Raw genomic sequence first — 22,500 nt, 5'->3', positions numbered from 1 at the left:
TCTTTACGCTTAGATAAATCGATCGACGATAATTAGAACGAGATTTTTTTTTTTCTATTAGGACTTTCTCTCGATCGTGCATCGTTTTCAATGATTAAAATAGCAGATTTAAATTCTCTCAATTGATTTCGTTATTGTATCGTTGTCAATCGATTATTTGCGTTATCTCATCGTACGGAGATTTTAAATTGTAGATTTTTATTATCATTGATCGAAGGAAAAAAAGAAAAAAAGGCCAAGAAAAAAATAAAAATAGAGCGGAACAAAATAACAAAAAGTGAAAAGAAAAGGAAAGACAATCATGCAAGCAAGGATATTAAAATATTTCACTTTGAAAGCATTATAATCGGTTTAAGTGGTTGGAGATATTTGTTCTTTTTTTTTTTTTTTTTTCTTTTTTTTCCTTTTTTTTCCCCATTTCATTTCTTACATTTTTCCTCAATGATATCTTTATCGCTATCTTTTCTCTCGGTATCTTTATCCAAAAGATAAACTTCCCTCGTCCCAGATTCGTAAATTGCGTTGTCGACGTTGAAACTTTTAATTACACGACCGTCCTATATGCATACACGAGCGAATAGGACACAACAAGAATGTTACTATTATAATTTGAAAAATACGTGGTCTTTTTCTTTCTTTTTTTTTTTTTTTGTTTTGTTTTCCCCCACTTTGAGAATGAAATTTATGTAGATCAAAGGAAGGAAAAAGAAGAGATAGGAAAAACTGCGAATGAATTTTATGAATTTTACTAATTGCCGTCGTAAACGTAAATGTTCTTCTTCGTGCTCGTATTATTGTTACTCGAGTACAAAAAGTAGTAGAAGAAAATTTTTCCCAATTAGAATCATGATTCATTTTCGATGACAGAAGAAAATTTTTTCCCGATTAGAATCATGACTCTTTTTCAATGACAGAAGAAAATAATTGTCCTCGGATAAGAATGATCCTTTACCTGTAAATTTTTCATTTCATTTATTCACTGCAATTAAAATTAAAATGATGATATTTTAACGGGAGAAGAACCACTGCTCGTTCCCATTTCTCCTTTCAGTAGTCACTCGTTGGATCGGCGCTCGCGTAACGGCAACGAAAGTGCTCTGACGACGATATCGACCTCTTCCTCCTCCTTCTCCTCCTCTTCCTTCTCCTCCTTCAATCTCCTTCAATCTCCGCCAACCACCGCCAAACCTCCTCCAATCTCCTCCAACCTCCTAGTCACGATGAAAAAGATTCTCAATAATATATTAACAATAATCTCATTTTTACACGATCCTTATATAAATCGTTCGAATAAATTTCAAACTTTAACCATTTTTCTTAACCATTGATTTATTTTTAAATAATACTTTTTTTTTTAGAAAATATCTGATCTTTATTAAGGCATATCATATTTTATATTATACATACATATAATATCTCTGATATATATATATATATATATATATATATATATATATATATATATATATATAAAGAAAGATTATATGTCAGAGAATGATTAGTTTTGAATGGGAACACTTATGATAATAAATTTACAAAGTGCAATGTATGATCATTGGAAAAAGTGATAAGTTGATAATATATATATGTATATGTCTGGTCCGATTGGATTTAGAAAATATATATATATATACATACATACATATATATATATATATATATATATATATATATATATATATATACAAGAAGAGAATAGCAATGTTGAATATATTACCGTAGTTTTGTCAAGTCATGTTATGATCAAAATTTGATTTCTACCTTTACTCTTTTATCCGCCCACCACCAGAGATATATCGCCTTCGTTATCTCTCTCTCTCTCTCTCTCTCTCTCTCTCTCTCTCTCTCTCTCTCTCTCTCTCTCTCTCTCTCTCTCTCTCTCTCTTTCTTTCTCTTTATCTTACATCTCAATGATCATGAAAAGTGCAATGTACGATATGAAATCGTTTCGTATAACGTCGCGTACGTATTATCTCTCTTTCCACATCAAAATTTACGATAAAATTTAGATGAAAATGTATGAAGAAAAAAATGAAAATTATTTCGAAGAGAAATTAAACGAAAAAAAAAAAAAAAAAATAAATGAAAAGAAATGGGAGGGGAAATTTTTCAATGATAATGGAGATTATTATCTAAAGATTGGGGATCTAAATGGAGAGAAAGAAAGGTAGAGATAAGTGATAGAGAGAAAGAGAAAGATGAAAGGGAAAGAAGAAATTTTTTAAAGCGTGTCAGATTAATTGAAATCACGTGAACTAATTAAAAATATTTTGTAACGGCGCCATTCGATAGTACGTATCGCGCGTTAAGCACGCAGTTGCGATTTATTATTTAAACGATAAAATGACGCCACCCTTGGCAGAGAGTCACGGACGAAGAGAAGAAAAACGATTGTATCGAGTATGGAGGAGGCATAAACGCGAGACTAACGCGTTTGACGAGAGTTCGCGAAAAAGTATTGTCAGCTGTGTTCACTCGCTTAGAGAAACACGCGTTAAAGTGTTTTCGGATGTTTTGGTGTAAAATTGTCTTTGATAATGTGCTATTTTAAGTGTCAAAATAATTGACAAAGCATATCTTGTTTATTTTTTTTTTCTTTTTCTTTTTTCTTTCTTCTTTTCTTTTTTTTTTTTCTTTTTTTTCTTCTTCTTGTTCAGGACATGATTCCTCTTACAAGGCAGCGTAGAATGTTTGCGACAAAGGTTAGTAATATGTTTTTTTGGGGGTTTTTTTCTTTTTTTTTCATTTTTTTTTCTCTTTTCTTTTTTTTTTTTTTTTTTTTGAAGGGGAAATTTTAAGATGTAGAACCTTTGTCCTATTTACTGAAATGGTTTTTCTTTTTCTTTTTTTTCCTTTTTTTTCCATTTTGACGACGGAAGCTGCAACGGACGAAGTGTGCTGATAGCGTTCATAGAAATAAGATTAATCTCTAAGCTTTGATAAAATATATGTATATGTATATCTATATCACATATACAATATATATATATATATTTTTTTTTTATTTGTATTTGTAATATATATATATATATATATATATATATATATTATTTAATATTTATAATATATTATATATTCATATATAAATATATATATATATATATATATATATATGTATATAATTTCGAATTTTTTATAGTTCAAATTTTGATATATTATCATTTTCTTCGATATATATATATATATACAGAGACAGAAGGAATGGAAGAAAATTGTGCTACATATATAATTCATATGATACATATAGTACACCATATACTTTATAATATATATTCTAGTATATATATATATATATATATATATATATATAATGTTTTAACATAAAAAAAAAATAAATTTAAAATAGGATAATTAGTATGAAATTTTTAAATTTGTAAATAGAACTATTGAAAAAGTGTATTCACTTTCGATTCATTCGCTTTGAAAGTTTAAATAATGAATGCTTTCTGGTCGAACTCAAGCATGGAAACTGGCTTCTTATTTCATCGTGAGAGTAGATAAGGCTCCTTCCGTTCGTTCGTTCGTTCGTTCGTTCATTCGGTTGGATGCGATTCGACGCGTCGAAGAAGGAGAAGTGAGAGAGAAAGAGAGACAGATAGACAGACAGACAGAAAAAAGAGAGAGAGAGAGAGAAAGACAGAGAGAGAGAGAGAGAGAGAGAGAGAGAGAGAGAGAGAGAAAGAGCGCCGGCGCGCCGCGCGTCGGTTTCTTGTTTTCCACTCCGGCGATTTATCCGTCGACCTCGCGGTGCGATGACTGGCTCTAAGGTCAAGCGCGTATTTCGCACTCTCGGCCGCACGCGCCTGCCATGAAAACTCCTCCGCGCGCGTTCGAGATTTTATTCCTATCTCATTCGAGGAAAACGATCGTATTTTCGAGAGACTCGCGTTTTTCTTTCTTTCTTCCTTCCTTTCCGTCTTTCTTTCTTTCTTTCTTTCTATTTCTCTTTCTTACTTACTTACTTAATTTTTTTTTATCCTTCGCTTTCTCTTTTCTTCTCTCTTCTTTCTTTTTTTTTCTTTCTTTTTTTTCTCTTTTTTTTCTTTTTTCTTTTTTCTTTTTTCTTTTTTCTTTTTTTTTTTAACTGCGATCGATGCAATCAATATTACTACAATCTCTTGTATTTACTTACGATTGATTTTTTTTTCTTTTTTTTTCTTTTTTTTTTTCTTTTTTTTTCTTTTTTTTTTTCTTTTTTGATCCATCTTTTTAATGATCAACTTGACAATTTTGGTAGACATTTGTTGTGAATTAATAATTTTCAACATTCGATAAGTATTTTAAATGAATATAATTAATATTTATATTAAAATATCGGTATTTAAAATGTATAAATGACGTAACCCTGACGCAATCCTGATGCAATCCTGACGCAAACCTGAGGCAATTCTACCATTTAATTATCTACATTGATCGAAATATTCATATATATATACATATATATATATATATATATGTATGTATATACATACATTTTTTCTACAAAATACTTATCATTGATTGATAAAAGAATTGAAAGAATAAATAGAGGCGATTAGTTTTCATTTATTTTTTCTAACTCCAAAACTATATAATGGCATTACAATTATGCGAGAGAAATATTTATTAGGATCATTTGAAAAGTTCAAGACATTCTTTCCTTTTCTCTTTTCATACGTTAAAATGTGTTTTATTTTAAGAATGAAATTTATGCATTAAAAAACAAAAAAAAAAAAAAAAAAAAAAACTAAGGAACAAAGTTCGTGAACTTTTCAAATGACCCTCATATACATATATACGAACGTATATTTAAGAAGGATAAAATTTACAAATACAATGCCACGTAGTCAGGAATGGATTAATAAGAAGCTTTAAAGAAGAACACTTGTTCGTTTCATATCTTAATGTTTTAAAACAATGGACATTAAAAGTAATCAGGTTTGAATATCGATGTTACTTGGGAGCTATTGTTCATTTTTGATAAACTTAAAAATTATTAAAAATGATTGAACATATGTGAAAAACAAATTGAACACTTAGGATAACAGAAGCGAACGAACGCAAAAGGGAAATCATTTATTTAGAATATTAATCGTTCTATACAAAACATCCTCGGGTTTTATTTACGAGATTTGAAAAAAAAAATCCATAGTGGGCGTATGTATTAGCGCATGAATTATTATTATTATTATTATTATTATTAGTATTATTAGTATTATTATTATTATTATACTCATTGCAGTATAATAATTATTAAAGAAGTCAGTCATTAAAAAAGAAATGCACACGAGAATCATTACGAATTTACAATCCTGTAGAATCTACTCTAGAATGCAAATTCGAATCGTCGCTTTACTCGGATCAAGAAGGGTGAGGTGATGGGTGGCTAAAAGGAAGAGTTGGAGGAGGAGGAAGAGGGGAAGGAAGGCAGTATATAAAGGTGGTAGGGAACGATCGTATGCATATGTCTTTTTCTTTTCTCCCTCTCTCTTTCTCTCTCTTTCTCTCTCTTTCTCTCTCTTTAAGAGTCGTTGTATATATGGCTCCGCGATTAAGGCCATGGTCATAACGGCGTGCTGCTGGTGCGCTTATGGATGCGAACGAGTTAAATACCACCTTGCGATTCTAGCCGCTTATCGTTCGCGAGTGTTCGCTCACTAACTTTTCCATAGTAGTAACGTTCGCTTTATCATCGACACCGTTCGCGGTCCCCCTTGCGAAACCCGTTTGAATCGCGCACAGGGTAAATGACTTTTAAACGCGACATAATCTGTAATTAGATTATAACTGCCTATTGGCTCGTATATTCTTTCTTTTATCGTTCGATAATTTTGAATTTTTTATAATTCGATCAAACTTTGATATATATATATATATATTATAATTTTCTTCGATATAACATGTCCGGCATTTTATATTTGTCTTCTTTAATTAATTGAAACTTGAGCGATTATTATTGTTATTATTATTATTATTATTATTATTATTATTATTATTATTATTTTTCTTTTCTTTTTTTTTGTTTGTCGTAGATTTATGCGTTTTTCTTTTTTCGTTATTTTTTTCCTCTTTTTTTTTGTTTTTTTTTTCTTTTTTTTTTCTATCGACAACAATAAAAAAAGAAAGAAAGGAAAGAATGAGAAAAAAAAGAAAAAAGAAAAGAAAAAAAAAAGAAAGGATATTAACGTTCCTGGTACTTATCTATGGTTCCATTCTCTATGGATAGGTTCCTCTCGTCGAGAGAGTTCGTCTACCATGGATAATTTCATGAGACGAGCCGTATCCGGTCTCTCACGGAGAGCCGGCTATTATCGCTACCATTTGTTATCGCCGGTTCCTCGTTGAACTATGCCAACTCACTAGCACTAGTTATGTCCGAGTAACGCAACTCTAGAACAGAACGAACGAAACGTCCGTGGAAGGAACGAACGAATCAATGTTTCGTTCGATATGAATCTCTTACATCGTTCCTCTTCCTCCTCCTACTCCTCCTACTTCTCCTCCACCTTTTCCTTTTCATGCTTCTCTTTCTCTTCCTCTCTCCTCCATTACTCTTTCGTACGGGTTGGTTACGATACGAAAAAAAAAAAAAAAAAAAAAAGAAAATGAAAAAAAAAGAAAATGCAAAATAAAAGAAAAAGAATAGTTGTCTGTGACTCGTCGTTTTCTCAAAGGGAATCGATAGTATACGCGTACGCGTGGGATAGACAAGAAAAAAAACAAAACAAAACAAAAAATTGAAAAAAGAAAAGGAAAGAATTTTGTGATTCTTATCGTTGATATTAATTTACCGTCGAACAAAACGACAACGAATTCGACAAATATGAATTTTTGAATTGCCCTTTACACGCGCGTCCGTGATGATGAAATCATCTATATTATCTGAAATATAGATAATTAATTCTTATCGACGAATTCTGTAGAAAGAGACAGAGATACATAGACGGAAACAAACAAACAGAGAGAGAGAAAGAGAGAGAGAGAGAGAGAGAGAGAGAGAGAAATCGAACGATTGAACTCATCTTGTGTTGTCGAAAAATTCGTTTGGATCTTGGGAGAGTATTTTTTGTTGGTGGGGGAAAGAGACTCTCACGCGATTTATACAGGCCAAACACGTCCCGGAGACGTGTCCTTTCCAAATAAAAAGGACGGGTTGTCCTTTCTCTTTCTTTCACTTTCACATTAGTTCTTTCGCCGTGAGGACTTAGAATAGGACTTACATATAATATCAATATCAAAAATCGAACTGACTAAGGTAATTAATTGTTTAAATGATTTCGAACGAAAATCACGTTTAAAATCATCGAACGAAATTTCGTCGAATTTTTCAATGTATCCGTATACACGCATAAACATGCGTATACTTCCAGATGCATACACACGTACATACGTACACACACACACACACACACACACGTACACGTACACAGAGACACATATTCACCCTCTCTCTCTCTCTCCCTCTATCTCTTTTTCTCATTCGCTTGGCACTCTACAACTCTCCTGCTTATTCGTGTGTCTCTTCTCTCATTCGTGCTCGAACGTTCATGCCACGATGGGGCCAAATAACTCCGAGAGGTAAACGACATCCACACGCGCATAGCCTACGCCTTCTTCTTCTTCTTCTTCTTCCTCCTCCTCCCCCTCCCCCCTCCCCCTCCCCCTCACCCTCCTCCTTCTCCTCCCTTCCTCTCCTCTCCTCTCCTCTCCTCTCCTCGTCTTGTCTCGCCTTGTCTTGCCTCTCGTCTCTCGTCTCTCGCCTCTTCGTTTCGTTTCTTCTTTCGAAAGACAGCCCGATTAGACGGTCCACGTTGTTAGTCTCGCCTTGGCCCGTCCGGCTTTTAACGGAATCCATCTTCTCTCTCTTTTTTTTCTTTTCCTTTTTCTTTTACTTTTATTTTCCACCTCCCGCTTCCCCTCCCCCTCCTTTACCCCACTCTCTGCCTCCCTCCCTCCCTCCCACCGTACACTCTCTTCGTCCATCTAAGGCGTCCACTTCAGAATTTTCTCTTTCATCGTTCGTATCTTCGATTTACGTGTAAATATTTCAAACAATAGGTATTAGAAGCCGAAAGAATTCGTCCAATTTATTAATTATATTAATTTTGTTAATTTTTGTTAATTTTTGTTAATTCGTTCCTTTTCTTTTTCTTTCTTTATTTCTTTTACTATTAATTTAATTAAAAGAAAATATATATGTATATATATATATATATATTATATATAAATTATATATCGTATAATGTATTATATTCATAATTATAATATAAAAATATATATTATATATATATATATATTTTTTTTTTTTTATTTTAATCGTAAAAAATCAATACCAATAATTTTTTATTTTGTTTCTTTATGTTATAGTGCATCGTACGTGGATGTTACACATTTGCTTCGAACGAAGAATACAGCATCGAGACGCGAATGTCCGATCGTTCCACGTATTTCAGTGTTTCGTAAAAGTTTCTGTGTTTTTGAAAGGCGTCGACGATCAACTAGCACGTTTTCCTCCGATCGTTCAGGTAAATGTCATCATATTAATATCGAAAAAAATTCAATATATTTCCTCTCGAACTTATTTAACCATCTACAATGGCGTATAATCGAAAAATTTCACATCCTCTTCAATTCATTTCTGTCCCACCCTCCCCTCGCCTCCCTTCACCGCCACTTTGTCCTTTTTGTCTTTTTTTTTTCTTTTTCTTTTTCTTCTTCTTTTTATCCACACAAATTTTATTAAACGTTAAATACTACGTAAAACGAAGTTCTCAAATGTGTCCCTTTTATTAAATGATACAATTTCAATACTCGATAAGGCTAATGAAATATAATCGTAATGTTATAAAATAATATCACGAGTATTGCAATTATATAATTTTCTTGTAAGCGTGAAATGAAAAGAAGGGGGAAGAAAAGAAAAAAAGAAAAAAGAAAGAAAGAAAGAAAGAAAGAAAGAAAAGGAAAGAAATAAAATTGATTTCTAAAGGATATTTAATCAATGATAATCGTCGTTCTCTCATCGAGGCGATTAAATGACGTTCGTTTCGAAATCACGCGATCGAGTAAATAGGGTTGAAAAAGAAAAAAGAAGAAAAAAAAAAGAATGATGAAGAAGAAGAAGAAGAAGAAGAATAAAAAGAACTTGTCATCGAAAAGTCGTCTCGGTTAGCTCTTTGATCGTGCAATAAGGACTGATTAGGAAGGAGCGCGCGCGCGCGCGCGCACGCCCCCACCCATTTACCAACGAGCTCGTTGTGGCGCATCAACGAAGTTTGTGGGTGAGAGAGCGCGCGGGAGATTCCGTATGTGGGTGGACTCGAGGTGTGCGAGCTGGTTATTCCCAGAGATGGAAGTGGGTCAGTAGCAGGCGGCTGTGCGAACGCTACGAGGAGTAAGAGCACTCGAACGGGTTGAAACGAGTAGGAAATGTTGCTAGATCACACATAAAAAAGAAAGAAAAAAAAAAAAAAAAAGAAAAAGAAAAAGAAAGAAAGAGAGAAAAAAAAAGAGAAAGTCATAGGATAGCAGACGTAAAAGAAAAAAGAATCATTAGGTGTCGTGACTTGTTATTTTTTTTTTTCTCTCTTTTTTTGTTTCTTCTCTTTTCTCTTTCTTTTTTTCTACCGACAAATTCACATTTTTTTTTCTTTTTTTCTTTTTTTTTTTTTTTTTTTTTTTTTTTTTTCATAACGCTGCGAATTTTATTACGTTGCGAAAAGACAAATTTCTGGGATAATTTCTTTCTTTTTCTGTTCTTTTTTTCTTTTCTTTTCTTTTGTTTTCTTTTGAATTTACAATTTCACGGTAAAAATATAAACATTTCCAAAACGATTATGATGATGACACGGAATGAATATTTTCTACTTATTATTATTATTATTATTATTATTATTATTATTATTATTATTATTATTATACTTTTATTTAATTTGCAATTAATCGTAAAGGCGAATAATTTTTACAGACGATTTTTCGAGCAATTTGAATGGACAGATTTAAATTATTAATTTAAATTATTAATTTGCAATTGGTATTTCTTTAAAGGCAAACAATTTCTTAATGATTTCTTCACATGGAACGATCTTAATTATTTTCTAATTTTCAATTTCGTTGAGAGAATAGAGGGGGGGGGGGAGAGGGGAGGAGAAAAAAAGGAAAGGAAAAACAAAGAAATAAAAAAATGAATGAAAAAAAAAAAAAAAAAAAAAAGAATTTGTTAAAAGACAATTTATCAATGAATTAGAATGGAAAAAAAATTTGTATCATTTCTTAGTCTCATTTATCGAACGAATGAACTGATTTTACTTTTCTTCCTTCCTTTCTTTCTTTCTTTCTTTTTTTCTTATGCATTCACGTAAAATATAAATAAAGTATCACCGATCGTGCGCACACATAAGACTTTATAATATTAAATATAAATAAGAGAGAAATGAACACACGAGAGAGCGACTGTAGGTCGTTTACGACCCACTTCTCGAACGCGCCCTACAATCGAACGTTCATTATTGATCGCATCTACGATTTCTATAGAAGCATCGTGCGAAACGAATCGGTATCGAGCGGTAGGTACTCGGCTTCGAGGAGTGCAGCTCCAACGATGGCTTTTGATACCGTTTCGGAAGCGACTCTCGACGAGTACCCTCGAGGAATCGATATCCCACTGACTCTTTTCTAAAGTAAAAAAGCAATAATAGACTACAGAATAAGGGGTACCATCTTTTTTTTTTTTTTTTTTTTTTTTTTATTTCTTATATTATTATTATCATTATTATTATTATTATTATTATTATTATTATTATTATTATTATTACTATTATTTTTATATTATAATAATTCTATCTTTCTTTTTTTTATCCGTTCCCGCCTCCCTTGAATATCTCTATCCGTAATATTTTAAATATGTATATTTGATAAATTTATTATCGTCTAGATTTTTTATATTCGTGTCGAAATATAAGGGTTATAAAGTAAATAATATTATACCATAATAGTGATACCATTTCTTTTATTAATATTGTAATGACATAAATTTTATACACGTTTTATCGTTCAGAAATAACATCTTTGTTGTTTTCGTAATATGACAGTGAAAAGTAAAATAGTGCAGAATAATGATATCATTTAGTTCTCATTTCTTTTTTTTTCTCTCTTTTTCTTTTTCTTTCTCTTTTCTCTTTCCTTTTTTTATCCTTCAGAATATGACATTATGAATGATATGTATATTTCGAAAGTTCCATAAATATATTTATGTCATATGCATGATATAACAATATATCCGATATTGTTCAATTGGAATAAAAACAAAAATATATTTTTTTGTTTATTGAAATCATAACTCACATAAATACATAAATGCATACATACATAGATAGCTATTCCTTTTTACTGTACATACGCATTATGTACATTCTCATGACCCGTTCTCCAAGCTCAGTTTTCTGCGAATCAGGCGGCCAAAGCAACGACGATTCGCCTTTTTCGGAGGCTCCTCGACGACGAGATCGGGCCGGCCCGAAAGAACTCGAATTCGAGATGGTTTGCGCACTTTCACTTTGGTCCTCTCTCTCTCTCTCTTTCTCTCTCTGTATATATATATATATATATATATATTTCTCTCTATCTTTCTCAAACGCAGCCTCATTAATCGTCAACATTTCCACAAGCTATACACAAGTCCGTAGACCACCGTAAGCATTTATTTTTACTTCTCGAATGGCTCTTATCGTATTTGTCCCTATACGAATATCTTGCCAATATTTTCACCCGAAACTAAATTGCTTCGTTTTTTTTTTTTTTTTTTTTTTTTTTTTTTATCGTTCCGATTAATAAATTACGGAATTAATACAAATTTCACATTATTCCGTGAGTAAACTTATGTAACGTTTTTTTTCTTTTTTATTATTCTTTTTTTTTTTTTTTTTTACAATCAGAAATGAAAAGAAAAATATAATAAAGAAAAGAAAAGAAAGAAATGGTAAAAAGAAATTCTGTGCGTGTTAATCGAACTTTCATGAAAAAATTATTATAATGAACTTGAGTACGTAAGTATATAGACGAGTACATTATGTATATGCGCGCGAACGAACATAAAACGCAGCAATAATAAATTATAATGAAATTACAATGAAATACGCGTATACATACATACTGTGACATAATTTATATAATAATTATCAAAGGATTGATTTACCTTTAGGCTCTTGTGTACCGTCCGTTATTTAGATTGATTTCAAATAGATCTTCGAATAAATCGTACTTCGAAGATTAATTTTAAAAAGAAAAAGAGAGAGAGAGAGAGAGAGAGAGAGAGAGAGAGAACAAAAAATAAAGAAAAGAAAAAAAACGAAGGTACCTCGAGCATGAGACCGAGTTTCGAATACCACAGATTCCAATACCGATGAGAAGGAAAATATTCGGAGATGAGATAGGCAAGAGGACAAAAGAGAGACCTTCTACGTCGTCTCTCTTACCTCTTCCTCTATACATACGTAATATAACGTGTAGTATACTTGTCCCACTAGGAGCTTATACGTATACATACACAGACACACAGACATATACGTATACGTGTGTATGTGTGTGCGCGCACGCGTTAAGAACCGACGGTGTTCACGTTGACCCAGTTCGTCGGGTATCGCAAGCTCCCAAGCTCTTGCGAACGACGATTCCCTTGTGCTTGCAAGCTCGAGTGCATCTACTGCGCATGCGCGCACGCACTGACACCATTACGAGATACATTCTTCTCTATATATCAATCAATCTATCTGTCTATCTATCTATCCATCTATCTATCTATCTATCTAATCTATCTATCTATTTTAGTTATCTCGTTTCTTTTCAAAATAAATATCTCTTATCTCTTTTCTTCTATTTATTATCTCTTCTTTTTATTTATTCTTTTCTCTCTTACTTCTTTCTGTTGTTTTAATATTTATACATCGACGCTTCGATTATTATCGTCGTCGATAAGTTATCTTTAATTGTTTAAATATGTGTAGGACATTTAAAAAAAAAAAAAAAAAAAAAAAAAGGAATATACAGGATCGAACCGAAAGTTCGTAGGATCATTTTTTGGAGAATCGATTATTCCTATTACGAGAATCTTTTTCGAGGATTAATCTTGTTCTTTGTTTTGTGTGTTTGTTTCTTTTTTTTCTTCTTTTGGATTTTTGTGAAATCAAAAGCCAGAGGGTATCTCTTTTGACCCGTACTAAGAACCTTTTATCCTCCCTAAACAGATAAAAGGATGATATTTATTTTACGACACTTCGTCTATGTTCTTCATTCTTACTTTCTCTCTCTCTCTTTTTTTTCCTCTTTTTATTTTTTGTATTTTAATTTTTCCTTTTCTCATTTTCTATGTCACACGTACAGCGTATAGACAGGTCAGACGTTTCAAGATCTTTTCTTTCTCGTTTTCTTTTCCTTTTCCTTTTTTTTTCTTCTTCTTTTTTTCTTTTCTTTTTTTTCTTTTTTCTTTTTTTTTTTTTGTTTTTTTTCTTTCTTTCTTTTTGTAAGTACCCTACACTCGGTGTGTCTAATGGTAGACAAGAGAAGTGTAAGGTCGATGGACTCGGTCGATGAGCAAAGAGAGGAAGCTTCGTAAGCGACTGGAACGTCCAACTTTTGCCATGTTCATGTCCCCAGGAATGTCCATGAAGCTAGAAGAGAGAACCGTATTACGCGTTCGATAACGGCGGACAGTTCGCGCGCGCTATGTAAACCCTCTCTCCAGTCTAGTAGTAAGTTGGTTGACCAGACGCCACTCAACGGCAGACTCGTTTGAAGTACATACGTTTCAACGAGATGGGAACGTAACTTTAAGCGTTGCACGCTCGTCCCGATCCTTATGAACTTAATACGACGAATTATTTTATCCGAAGTATTCGAACATGATCATTACATCATGAACACATTGTCGATCCCATCGATCTTAGAAATATATACAAGTTATTTCAAATACATATAATTATCATGTAATTATTAAATTATGAAATAATAAACATCTTCTTTTTGTTCTTATATTGTATAAATATTTTTAGTTGATTTTCATATTATCGATTTTTCTGAAATTTTTGTTTTTAATATATCAATAACGATTTTAATTCAATCGTGAACGTAACCGTGATACAATCACGGTAAATCACGTTATTATTTATTATTATATGCCGATCAATAATAAATAATAATTAAGGAGTTACATGCGACAGTTATCCGAAAAGATGCTGAAAAGTTCACATATTTTGGGAATTATTTTTCGTGTTCTTTTTTTCGGAGATGAGATTTTTTTTTTTTTTTTCTTTTTTTTCGGGAACGAGACGAAACCAAATTGAAAAATTAATGATTTCACGTCTATTTGTTCGATCTTTTATTTATATAAAAAGAAATTTCCCTTCAATTCGATCACGCGTATATCTCTGCAATCTTCAATCGCGTTTACTCTTTCTATATATCTAAACATCATAATTTCCCGTAGTAGAAACACAAAATTATTAAAATTCCAATATCGTCTTGTAAAGTAATTTTTCTAGATAAACGTCATCTCATATACCTATATACATATATATACATATATATATATATATATATATATATATATATATATATTTGTTGTATAAATTTATATATACTAATAAAAATATAAAAATATTATTATTTTTTTTTTTTTTTTTTTATATATATATCTTTATATAAATCTAATATAAAAATATTATCTATATGAGTGATAAAAAAATACGGAGGAATTAAAATATTTTATGTAAAAAAAGGAAAAAGAAAAAGAAAGAAAAGATTGTACGATGAGTGACATTAGTTCATGGCGTAAATCCAAGAGGATAAGAAAGAACTTGAAAATAATTTGACGAAAACTTTTTCATTAAAATTCATCGGAGAAAGAAGTAGAAAGGAAAAAAAAAAAAAAAAAAAAAAAAAAAAAAAAAAAAAAAAAAAAAAAAAAATGGGAAGAAGGATAAAAGATTTCAATTTTGAACGTTCTTTCGTTGAGAGCGATAATGGGCGATATTTAACCAATCCTGCGTTAATGCAAATTGACCGTCGATACCTGCACCCACTTTCCCTTTCGATTTCTCTTTTTTATTTTTAAACTATAGCGACTCTGATAATGTTGAAAATATTTTATCGGTGAAAGGATCATTATAAGCGCGTGAAGTATACCGTCGCATTAAGGTTACCGTTCGGTTGTCCTCCTATCCCGGTTTTTAATATTTTTTTCTTCCCTTTTTTTCTTCTCTTTTTTTTTGCCTTTTTTTTTTGGTTGCTTTTAATATGCCACGGTCGTTGAAAGAAATAAAGAAAAATAATATGTAAATAATAAAAATTAATGCAATGAAATGGCGACAATTTTAATTTGCATAACTTTTCACATATGTATATATACATACATATGTAAAATGTCGATGGCCTCCTTTTTGAAACGAATGATCGTTTCGAAAAATTTGTTGATCTCTCTCCCTCTCTCTCTCTCTCTCTCTCTCTCTCTCTATATGTATATATATATATATATATATATATATATATATATATATATATAAATTATGTTGATATTATCCGAAATGTAAAAAATAACGCAGCCTTTTTTTATATCCATTGAAATAGATTAGTTTAATAGAAATATTTAAATATTTATGTGTGAATATAAAATTTTAATAGAAAGAAAAGGAAAGGAAAGGAAAACAAAAAAAAAAAAAGAAAAGAGGAAGAAGAAAAAAAAACGAAACAAAATTCTTCGTACATAAATTATATCAATGCTATTTCAGAAATATACAAAAATTCAAACATTTTCTATCCTTATCGTATTGAATTAGTTTGATAGAATCGACGAGAAAGTTCCCTTTCATAAAACAATTATTCATATATACGTACATGCATACATACGAAGTCGATTTTCTTCGATTTATGAAAAAAAAAAAAAAAAAAAAAAAAAAAAAAAAAATTACAATGATAAAAGTAATTAAATTTGGCTATATATAATTTATAATAACAATTGGCATAGACGAAAAACACGGATATCTTACGAATGAATATATTCTTATGATTCTCTTACATTAGAAACGCAAAGGTGTCAAAGTCACATATGAACGATTAGATAGTTACGTTCTAGTAATTTACATATACATGTTGTATCTATAATCGTCTTGGTAATAAAACCATTTCCGTTTTACGACTTGTCGTTTATGTATCTAGAAGATATATATGTATATATATATATGTATATATACACGTAATAACTAATAATTTTTCGTTTATACGTAAACTTATTTGATAATCGTTATCCTTTTATTCTAAATTTTTTTCTAAATATCTCAATGACAGAGTATACATTGAAAATTAATAAAACAAATGATTTTTATTTTATTTTATTTTATTTTCTTTTCTTTTATTTTTTTTTTCTTTTTTCTTTCTTTTTTTTTTTCCTCAAAGAGAACCTCAAAGTCTAAATATTCAGCTACCGTATTTAGCTTATTATATATCTTTTTTGTCCTTGCAAACAAAAAACAAAAAAAAAAAAAAAAGAACATGAGAATCTTCATCCAAATTTGTATCAAAAAACGAGAGAAAAAAGAAATGAAATAATTTTTTCTGGTAATATCTTTTTCTCTTTCTTTCTTTCTTTCTTTTTTAAGAAGAACATATATATACGTAAAAGTAGCTCATATTGGTGTAACTTTTTATATCCTTTAAAATCCATAAAGAAACCGTAGAGATCTGCAAAATTGCACTATAATTGTAAAAATGAGTGCATCAGCAGCTGGAAGACATGTTGCGCATGCGTGAATTACGAGAATACGAATACACCTACGCATAAACGTCGATACCTATAAATATACACGCGTAGAGAGGTTCATAGAAAGATTTACCGTCGTCCTCGTCGTTGTCGTCGACGTCGTCATCGTCGTCGTAGTCGTCGTAGTCGTCGTCGTCGTCATCATCGTCATCGTCGTCGTCGTCGTCGTCGTCGTCTTCGTCGTCGTCGTTGCCGTCAGTGGTGGTGAGCCTACTGTCTTAAACTAGGTCACCTCTCAATGCCACTTCCCGCGCAGTTGAGGATGCGAGGACGACTAGCGAGGACGACTACTACTACCACTACTACTACTAGTATTATTACTACTAGTACTAGTACTACTACTACTACTATTACTACCAACAGCTACTAGTACTAGTACTACTACTACTAATACTAGTACTAGTACTACTACTACTAATACTAGTACTACTACTACTACTACTACTACTACTACTACTACTACTACTACTACTACTACTACTACTACTACTACTACTACTACTACTACTACTACTACTACTACTACTACTACTACTACTACTACTACTACTACTACTACTACTACTACTTCTACTACTACTTCTACTACTACTACACTACTACTACTACTACTACTACTACTACTACTACTATTACTATTACTACTACTACTACTACTGCTACTACTACCAACAGCTACTCCATCGGTTTCGTACATTTAATTGCTTGTTCGTTTATTCATTCGTTCATTGCTTCTTCTTCCTAACCTTATTCTATTCTTTCATAAAAATCTAATCACTTAGAGGATATGTGTATATGTGTGTGTATGTATATATATATATATATATATATATATATATATATATATATATATATTTCAAGTTTTTAATTGGATAAATACGATATAACGATCGAATCAGATAGAGAATATATTTTATAGTAATAATCTAATTACTATAAAATTAATTAACTTCTAAATAGAATTTTAATAAATTTTTAAATAAAAGAACGAATTTCTATTCCAATGGTTTATATTAACTATTACGAATCTAATATCGCGTAAAGGATGTATCCATAAAAATTGTACTAATTATTAAACAAAATTTTATTTCTTTCACGAAAAGAAATGAATTTCTCTTCTAAACATTTATGTTGATTATTACGAATCTAATATCGCGTACAGGATGTATCTTAATCTTATCAATTTGTTTTAATTTCTTAATAGACTTTTATCGAATTTACGAAAGAAGGACAAATTTTTCTTTCTTTCTTTCTTTCTTTCTTTTTTCTTTCTTCTTTTTTTTTTTTCTTTTTATAATATTAATGAGATATAAAAATCGAAAGAGTTAAACATGGACTAATACTACTTTCGAAAGTATCAGCTCGTTTGTAGAAAGTAAAGATGAGTATAAGCAATTAACAGAGAGGAGATCAAACATAGGACCGTATGGTAATGATCAGAAAGATAGAATGAGAGAAAAATAAAAGGAAGAATAAGAAGAAGAAGAAAAAAGAAAATGAAGAAGAAGAAGAGATCTAAGAGGAAAGAAAAGAAAAAGAAAACAGAAAACGATTACGAACAGAGATCATAGATTCGCAACAACTTCGTCGAAGGTATAAAACAAAGAAACATATTCGTTAGACGTCAGTTAGGCTGTTCTTCTTGTTTCTTCGTTGATTTTCATAACGAAGAAATCTCCTTGTCGGACGGACTCTCTTTCTTTTTTTATCCTTTTAACGAAGAAGATACAAGCTCAGGATGAATCTGAGTTTACTTAAAGATTTTCAAAGACGTATATATGTATGTATATATGTATGTACGTATGTATATACATGTGTGTGTGTATATATATATATGTGTATGTGTGTATGTGTATTTACGTAGTAGATACATATGTACGTAGGTCTATGTTAGAACGTAGCGTGTTATTTGCCAAAAAGATAATACCGATAGCGCCGGGGCTATGATTGTCCGTAATTTGTGCTCAAGAGGATGGTGCTGGACTTGCTGCCCGGCTGTGAATACAATCTATTATTACATCGTACACGTCCGTAGCATCCGAGATATCGCCTCTCTTCTCTATGTGAGCCGTGTAACAACGCGGGTGGAGAACTCGTACTTGCTGCTGGACCGATCACGGATGCTGCGCACTATTTCTAAGATGCTTTTTCATTTCAAATTTCGTGGCGTATCCTCGAATCTTTTTGTATTCAATAACCCCATATATATATATCTTTTTTCAATTTATAAATATCGTATGTATATATTATAAATATATATGTATATATATATATATATATGATGTATATTATATACACATGATAATCATAATTGAACAGTCGTTTTCATTTTAAATCATACTTTAGATATTAAATTAAAATTTCTATAACTTTCTCTTTTTTATATCAGAAAATTAATATCAAACATACGTTTATAATATATAAATAATTAGTACTTTATATAATATATATATATATATATATATATATATATATGTGTGTGTGTGTGTGCGTATGTGTGTGTATATATATATATACATAATAATTTTAAATAATTTACTAATTTCTATCTAAAAATCTAGGTATTATATATAATACTTATGTGATAATATTCTACGAATTACATAACTATGATAAATATGTTCAAATATTATTTCTATTCGTTTTAATTTTCAACTATATTCAATTTATAAAATTCAACTTGGATAAAATCAAAACTCAAGTTGGTGTAATGTATTATAAAAATTGTATATATTTACAAATTATTTTAGAGAATATTAAAAATTCAAAAAGAGAAAAAAAAAGAGAGAGAGAAAGAGAGTACTTTTCAAATTATTTCGTAATTCGATTCAATCTTATTAGAGAGAGTCAATTTTTCACATGCTATAGATAAGTTCGTTTACGAAACGATCGAGATTTTCTACGTCTTCTTTTTCTTTGAATTCTAACTAGTCAGGACCACCACGAATCTTTCTTCAAGGATGATCATCACATCGTCCTCTTCGTCCTCGTTGTCATCATCATGAACAAGAATCATAGATTAGTTTCGAAGCGTATCGAACGATTCACCGAAAGGTTTTCTACGAATGCGTCAGTGCTTTTAATCGGCCATATCTAACCGGTTTATCGGACGCGTCCGGGCAACTTCTACGCAGTACCAAGTCTACGGATCAAGAAGAAGAGAAAGAGAGAAAGATAGAATGATATGGAAAGAGAAACAGAGATAAAGATAAAGAGACAGAGAGAGAGAGAGAGAGAGAGAGATCGAACTTTTACGTAAAGTCAGCTTCGTTATTTGACGTGAGAATCGTTTTCCTGTTTGCTTGGCTACCTCGAAAACTATCCGAACCGGTTCGATTACTCGACTTGAATGCAAGTTGATAATAATACGAGTGAGATGAAAATTGTGAGAATGAGTAACTGAGAGAGAGCGAGAGAGAGAGAGAGAGAGAGAGAGAGAGAGAGAGAGAGAAACGTCGTTGATATCTCTTCAAACAATTTGGAATATCTTCTCGATTGACGTGACCGCACTTCAAAAGATTCTTCGAATTTCTCAACGATCGGAAAACATTTCTCGATTTTCTTTCTTTTCCTATTATTACCTCTTGTACTTCTACTTTACTTTGCTGCGACGTATTCGCAATGAAATAAATACTATAGAGAGTTTATTTTTATTTATTGATATATAATATTTACAAATGGAGAAAGAGAAACGAAGGAATGTGGGAATCGAATATTCAGTTAAAACGATCGCCATTTTTATTCGTTATCGAACGAAAGAACTGTTTTTTTTTTTTTTTTTTTTTTCTTTTTTTTTTTTTTTTTTTTTTTTTTTTTTTTTTTTTTTTTTTTTTTTTTTTTTTTTTTATTTTTTCAATCATATTTGTCGTCGTTATTATTTTCTTTTTTGTTATTTTTCTTTCTTTTTTTCTTTGTTTCCTTCATCGCGCGAGTCAACAGTTTTGCGATTTAAAAAAGTGAGGAGAGAAAAAAGAAAAAGAAATTTATTTCATCGTGAACTTTTTTTCTTTTTCTTTATCTTTCTGTTTCTTTTTTTTCCCTCGTTTTTTTTTTTCTTTTCTTCTTTTTTTTTTTTTGTCAATAATATTCCAAGACACTTTTAGATCTTCCCAATAATAAATCTTTTCTATTTTATAGCGTTTCTAGGAAGATCTTAAAATGTTGAAAGTCTGTAAAACTTCATATGGAAAATATTGAAAACAAAAGTAATTCTTAACGACTATGACGGTTTTCTCTTATGAGAATGATTTCATAAGAAACATATAGAAATCATATCGTCTCTCGTATCGTATATGAGACATAAATTTATTTCATCGTGAATTATTTTTCTTTGTATCTTCCTCGAAATAATATCGAAGATACATTTAAATCTCGTTATAACTATTTTATAACGTTTCTAGGAAGATATTTTAGACGCGAAAATATTATAATATTAAACATCATGAGGAATATATTAGATGTGATATATTTAAAAATATAATATAATATTTATAAAAGTCTAAAGAAAAATCAATGAATTATTATATGCATAATAAAAAAGGAAATATTAAAAATAAAAGTAAATCATTTTGTTAAGTTTATTTTTATAGAAATGATTTTAATTTCATAAAAAATTATATTACCTATCTCTTATCGTATCACGGTTATACAAATCAACAGCTTGCTAGAGGAGTTAGACTTTCTACCTGACGTAGAAAGATGGATGATGTGACGTTGACCTTGGTATCGTACGATTTCAGTTGATAAGTGACGTTAACGCGATTTTATAAAGAGCAATAAGGAGATAAGGCTAGAAGTGAAAGGGGGAAAAAACATTGTTAATAGGAACTTGAAAGTTTCAAGGAACGTGCGAATTCCTTAATCGTTAATAATTACATTTTAATAAAGAATAAGAATATTAAGGATTGAATGAAAATGGTTGATTTTGGTATATTAGTAATTAAACTTATAATAGTTTCGTTTCTAGTTTGATTCTATTTGAATAATGAACGTTCTATTTGAACAATGATAATAAATAAATATAAAGAGATTATTGTTGTATACTTGTGATATTGATAGAATAATTGTTTAAAGAAGATTTGATAAGTGATAGAAATTTTTCTTTTGAATGATCTGTATTGAAAAATCAAAGAAAAAAAAAAAAAAAAAGAAAAGAAAAGAAAAAGAAAAAGAACGTGATTCGTAAAGAATTTATCTTTGAAAAAATTTTAGTAAGTGATCGACATTTTATTTTTCTTTTTTTTTTTTTTTTTTTTAATTACTTTCCAAAAAATTTCGTAACTATATATATATAATAATCTGTATAAAAAATTTCTAAAAAATAATATAATCCATAACTCTACAAAAGATGAAAATATTTATTGAAATATTTTCTCTCTTTGTCCGTTGAAAATTATGTTAATTAAAATAAACCAAACTAAATAAATTAACTTCTCACGTACAAACTATCTAATCCTGCACGATCTTAATTTAAAATCTCTCGCGCGTTTCCCTTTTTTCTGATTTCAACTAAACCACCACAAGAATCACCACTCTGTCGTTTTTCTTTACCCGTGGGAATTACTTTCGCTACTTTCGATTTTACGAACAATCGAGTGATCTAATAACAGATTCTGACTTTCTTCTTCCGTCCGTAAATCGTTCCATGTACAATGTACATATCTATCCACTTTCAGCTTTTACGACTACATAGTCTCAGTTACAGCACATTTATT

At 30.5% G+C, this 22,500-nt stretch overlaps 1 protein-coding gene across 8 annotated transcripts in view; it reads left to right on the top strand.

Annotated features, from left to right (window-relative positions):
- The window catches only part of LOC124948812 (solute carrier organic anion transporter family member 74D), a 95,456-nt gene that overhangs the window by 51,386 nt on the left and 21,570 nt on the right, over nucleotides 1-22,500 (top strand). For all 8 annotated transcript variants that reach the window (XM_047493020.1, XM_047493021.1, XM_047493017.1 and 5 more), the window contains one exon: nucleotides 8,347-8,504. The gene's annotated coding sequence lies outside the window, so the exon portion shown is untranslated. The remainder of the gene's footprint in view (nucleotides 1-8,346; nucleotides 8,505-22,500) is intronic.

The sequence above is a fragment of the Vespa velutina genome, chromosome 4 (assembly GCF_912470025.1).
Source record: "Vespa velutina chromosome 4, iVesVel2.1, whole genome shotgun sequence".
In the NCBI taxonomy this organism is placed as follows: domain Eukaryota; kingdom Metazoa; phylum Arthropoda; class Insecta; order Hymenoptera; family Vespidae; genus Vespa; species Vespa velutina.
This window is presented reverse-complemented; position numbering and strand designations above follow the sequence as displayed.